The sequence below is a fragment of the Varanus komodoensis genome, unplaced genomic scaffold (genome assembly GCF_004798865.1).
Source record: "Varanus komodoensis strain SLA01 unplaced genomic scaffold, ASM479886v1 scaffold3978, whole genome shotgun sequence".
NCBI lineage: Eukaryota > Metazoa > Chordata > Lepidosauria > Squamata > Varanidae > Varanus > Varanus komodoensis.
Genome location: NW_025335937.1, coordinates 9,590 through 15,272, shown reverse-complemented (window position 1 = coordinate 15,272; position 5,683 = coordinate 9,590). Strand labels below are relative to the sequence as shown.

Below are 5,683 nucleotides of genomic sequence, written 5' to 3'. Positions count from 1 at the left end.
GCTGATGCTTTGCTGCATACATCAGTACTTGAGGTCAAGCCTTAGACAGACACAGATAAGCACCCGTGAATAAAGTAGGACTTATGCTATCTTTTCCTATATACCCCCATTAATTTTAGGCAGTGAACAGTGTGCCTACTTATATCACATATATAAAATGCAAGGTGCTTTCATGTTCTCAGTGAAGACCTAAGCTCTTCCTCTTCCTCCTCCAGTTGCACCTCCTCCGGCTTCTACTTCTCTTTCTCCTTCTTTTCAATCAGCTCCACTCATTTCCTTTAACAACGCTGCTGGTGAAAGGGTCGCTTTCAATGAGCATCGGGAAGTGGAAGGTGGATTTAATGTAAGCAACTTCATCACATTTCCGAACAAATCCTTTCTCAAAGTCAAGGTTGGATTGGTAATTCCTGAGGCTGTGAGGGGGGAAGTTTCATCATTGCTGAGGACAAAATAACTTGGCATCAGAGCTTTAATCAGGTGTGTATTCAGAATGAGTGTATGTGAGGTGCAAGTCATCTGTGTCTATTTCCATGCATTTTTCACTCTGAAATTACAAAGGTTTAAACCAAGTTGAAAAAAATCAGGAATGTGAGTGACCAGGAAGATTTCCTGAAGTTTTGTGATATCATGCAAATCTGAGTCTTCCTTTTCTTTTCTAAAGAGCACAAAGATTTCCTAACTCCACCTATTTTGCTCAAAGAAGAAGAAAAATATGCTTTGCATGTTGTGGAATATCCTGACAGAAGGTTTTGCATATCATGTTCTGCATTCTTTCCTGTCAGGTTACCATTTCTTTTATGTTTCTTAGGCTGCTGATGGTTCTGTTGTAGTTAACTAATGACTAATGGGAGCATTCCTACATCTTTATGGACAGATTGCACCTCACTCCATCTACAGTGATTCCGGCCCAGCTCGTCATCATAAGAGAACGAAGGAAGGGGCAAAAAATTGTTCCTATGAATGTAATGCATGCCCAGTAGGGAAGATTTCAAACCGAACAGGTAGGTAGCTGGAAGCACCATGCATTCTAGAAAGGTAGATTAGTATCAGAGAAGAGAGAAGAATTTCTTTTGTGTGTGGGTTGAATCCATCAAATTCCCATGGACCGCCCCCCCCACCCGGCCGCCGGACTCCAATCAGCTTGGTCACAGTGCTGAGTCTGAATTCTGGGAGACTGGAGCAACCGACATGCAAGGATCTCTGCAAACAGTTCCCTATTCAATGACCCCAGAGGAGCCATTCCTTTTGCTTTCCCCCAGCATTCGTCAGCACTGGTTCTCATTATTACACAGAACAAGTAGAAGGTCAAGAAGCCTAGCAGGATGGATTCCATGGAGCTTTATCAAAGTCCTATTTAACAGGTTTTTTTCCTCTTTTATTTTTTCTATTGTGAACAATCCCGAGTTCTCAATTGTGAAATGGTATGCAGCAGTTTTAAATAGATACATATATCAATATACCTTTTTTAAGGATTAGCACATTGTGTGAATATATATTCAGATCATGATGTCACACCTTGTTCCATTTCACCCTGAAAATTGAATCACTTTTGCATACACTTTGGGACATTTACTTGTTTACTACATGCATGGGATCTATGAGGAAAGGAATTATTTTGGATGAAATGCTATTCTTATGGGCCAAACCAAAGATTGATCAGTAGGCCATTACAAAACAGTGCACTTCCTCGCTTTCTTAATAATGTTCATTCTTCCTTTAATAATGCACGTTTGTGTATGTGTGTCTGTGAGACCAACTGGGTTTGGAAGCTTTTCCTGCTCTTTAGATTTTTGCCATGGTATGCATTCCCTATTTGGGAAGAAAACTCTTGAAACTCTTGAGCAAACATTCCAAATGGCAGCTAATTTGGCTGAATTTCTTTGACTAAAGAGAGAGGAAGGTATCAGTAGCTTCTCCAAACCCCATTGTGCCATTTCTGAATTGCAGCTCATGTCCAAACTTAAGTAAGGTTCCCCATGTTTGGACAGGAACCAGAATAAATCTGAGTGCCTTATTACCACTCTCTCTGCTGGTGGACAAGGAAGTTGGTACAGACATACTCTGACTGTTTCACTGCTAGAAAAATTCAGGGACTCTAATTCATCCCCCCACTACCACACTTCAAATTCAAATGATCAAATATATGTGATGAAATATTGTTTTCCATCAATTAGGTAGGAGGAAATAAGCTTTCACTTTTAATTCATTTCATCATTCTATAGAGCGAAGATGCAGAAAGCAGAACTGGGAGGGATGGTTAGTCATATTTATCCTGTACACAAATTGGAAGGATTGACAGATGGGTCCGCATGTGAAACAAGTATTTTCTGCATGATGTCACTATTGGCAATGAATAAGCAATAGAAATTGGCTTCTGTTCACACATGCTGAGTCATGGACAGAATGCCTCTTACTTCCTGTCTCTTTTCAGACACTGAGGACTGTTCCAAATGTGCAGAGGACCAATATCCAAGCAGAGATCAAGACCATTGCATCATGGAAACAATCAGCTTTCTTTCTTATGAAGAGCCCTTGGGGAAAAGTTTGGCACCAGTTGCCTTTTCTTTGTCCCTGATCACTGTCTTGGTGCAGCAGACCTTCATTAAGCACCGAGACACCCCCATCGTCAAGGCCAACAACCGCGGCCTCACCTACACCATGCTCATCTCTCTCCTACTCTGCTTCCTCTCTCCTCTTCCTCGGAAAGCCCGGCAAGCTGACCTGCCTTCTCCAACAGTCCATGTTTGGCACAATCTTCTCTGTGACTGTTTCTTGTGTGTTGGCCAAAACCATCACATTGGTGGTGGCTTTCATGGCCAGCAAGCCAGGCTCGAGCATGAGGAAGTGGGTGGGGAAAAGCCTGGCCACCTCCACTGTGCTTTCTTGCTCCCTCGTTCAAGCTGCCATTTGCATTGTGTGGATTGGAACCTCTCCCCCATTCCCAGATTTAGACATGAACTCTGTCATGGGGGAAATCACTGTGCAATGTAATGCAGGCTCTGTCGTCATGTTCTGCCTTGTCCTGGGCCACATGGGACTTCTCTCCCTCGTCTGCTTCCTGGTGGCTTTCCTTGCCAGGAAGTTGCCTGACAGTTTCAATGAAGCCAAGTTCATCACCTTCAGCATGCTGCTGTTTTGCAGTGTTTGGCTTTCCTTTGTTCCAACATACATGAGCACCAAAGGGAAGTGCATGGTGGCTGTGGAGATCTTCTCCATCTTAGCCTCCAGTGCAGGACTGTTAGGCTGTATCTTTCCCCGAAAACGTTACCTTATTCTCTTCAAGCCTGAGATGAACATCAGGGAGCAGCTTATAAGGGGAAAGTAAAGAAATCACCCACCCTATCCATTACAAGTGAAATTCTCCACATTGTCAGGGTCTTCAGGGGTAAGAATAAGATTGTTGGATGTCCCAGTTCTGAAACCTGGTTTCTGAAGGCCAAGCTGCAGCCCTTCCCCCTTCCAGCCAGCATAGAAAGAACTATGGCATCAAACAGGGCCAATGGGATGTGCTTCAGGACAGGAAGAAGAATTCTTTTGGTCTAGCAGTCATCCTATCAGTACTGCAGTCACTTCAATTCCCATGTCTGGCAGTGTTCCAGGCTAATGCGATAATCCATTTGAGACCAGGTAGTGGTGGAGATCCCCCTACTCTGCTTCATGCTATCCCCTGGATTTGTTTGCTGGAAAGAGATATGTCTATCTAACTCAATTTCTTCACCGATATATATAAATATAAATATAAATATAAATATAAATATAAATATAAATATAAATATATATATATATATATATGCTCTTAGTGAGTGTTTCTTTAATGCAGTTGTAGGCAATCTTGGCACATTGTCTCCTGGTGATCTCTGGGGAGTTTCATCCCTTTCCTTCTCCACTATTCCTGCCTGCCTTCCTTTTTTGTGGTAGACCTGTGCATTTCTGACAGCTTTCTGGTCACCTGCACAGGTACAAATGTATATTATCAGTCTCCTCTCACTCCTCCAAGCCTGTTCACACTGACACACACAGACTGACACACATGGCTGTCTGGCTGGCTTATATCCTACAAGTTTTGTAAGTTACAAAGTCATGCCCAACTCATCATGACCCCATGGACAACATTCCTCCAGGCTTTCCTGTCCTCCATCATCTCTCAAAGTCCACCCAAGGTCACACCCACTGCCCCAGTAACTCCAACTAGCCACCTCATCATCTGTCATCCCCTTCTCCTTTTGCCATCAACCTACCAGGTACTTCTCCAATGAGTTGTTCCTTTTCATTTGGTGGCCAAAATATCTGGATCCTACACAGTAGCACTCCAAAATGAAGCATGGTGCTACATGGTTTAATGCCACCCAACCAGTTAAAGACACTGGTTCAATAATCAAGTATCATTGTAACAATGTTTTTGAATGCTATTTGGATTATCAGTAACATTTTCCTAATGCTATTTCGATTAGCAGAAAGAAGGGTGATCCTGCAAGAACAAAGATAATTCTTCCCTTGTGGCTGCAGTTCTTTCTTCCTTGTACATCTTACTTATTTGCAGTAAGAAATCACTGGCAGTGAGCAGAGGTCAGTAAATCATTCAGTAGTGATGAAATACAAGTGAGTGCTGCAAACCCACAACAGGGAAGGCAAGCACACCACAGCTCTCCACCAGCTCAGACTACAGAATACCCTTGACCCAGTCTTTCTTTTCTTTTTTGAAAGTTGCAGCAGTTCTTCTTGAACATGTTCTCCATATTTTGAGTTCCGTTGAGAGCATGCCTTGATTTTATTTTTAACAATAGTTTTCTTCTCTGCCATTGTCCATGATGCTGAAGGTAAGCTAATGGTACATAGGGCTCACCCTACATGAATCTGTATGTAGATCAAATGAGGTCTGTGACGCTTTATTGCATCTGCATAGATAAGAAGCAGGACTTTGTGGTAGTGTGTGGCAGGTTTCCGAACCTGAACATGTTCCTGGCTCTTCTTTATGACCCTACTGGAGAGTGCTGCTCAATTTGGAAGGTGATATAACAAAATTAAATAACAAATCATATGAACAAATCTCTACAGGAGGATCTGCATAGATGTAGCATGAAAATGTCCTATACTCCAAATCATTTTTGTTTCCACAGCTAGGTGCTGATTAATGCACAGAATGAGCATGAATTGAACAAATTTGGAGTGGAATTGCCTCCTACTTCCATCCTGAGAACTCTTGTGGGCAGTGTTTCCAAAGTAACAAGCACACCTGAGTAAAAGCATCTCAGCAACAGGATAATATTTTTCCCCAAAGAAGACACACAAATTAAAATTAGGACATTGGTTGTGATGTATTCAAGTTTTATTTCTTATAACTAGACGATTTTGCCCATCATCCTCTGTTCCTTCTTCCTCAAGCTTTCTTCTTTGATGGTGATGATAGCATGAGAGAGATCAAGACTGAAAGGAGAGTTCAGGTGTGGAATATCTTCTTAGGTGTAGGATGGATGAAGGGAGGACAACTTTGTGCATGACACTTGCAGTGGGACATTTAAATCAGGGCTCATGGCTGTGGACTGCAGGGCCAATGTTGTGAGAAGGTGGGGAGCTTCTCCAGCTCTGGAGGGACACAATGGGAATTCTGTGGGAGGGACACCTTCAAATGAGTCCTTGAAGTCTAAGAAGTCAGAGACAAGTAGTGACAAAAGAAGAGTGCTTT

General features: G+C 42.5%; 1 pseudogene; it reads left to right on the top strand.

Moving 5' to 3' along the window:
- The first annotated feature begins 263 nt into the window (after positions 1–263).
- Positions 264–3,325, top strand: LOC123028963 (annotated as a pseudogene).
- Positions 3,326–5,683: the final 2,358 nt, after the last annotated feature.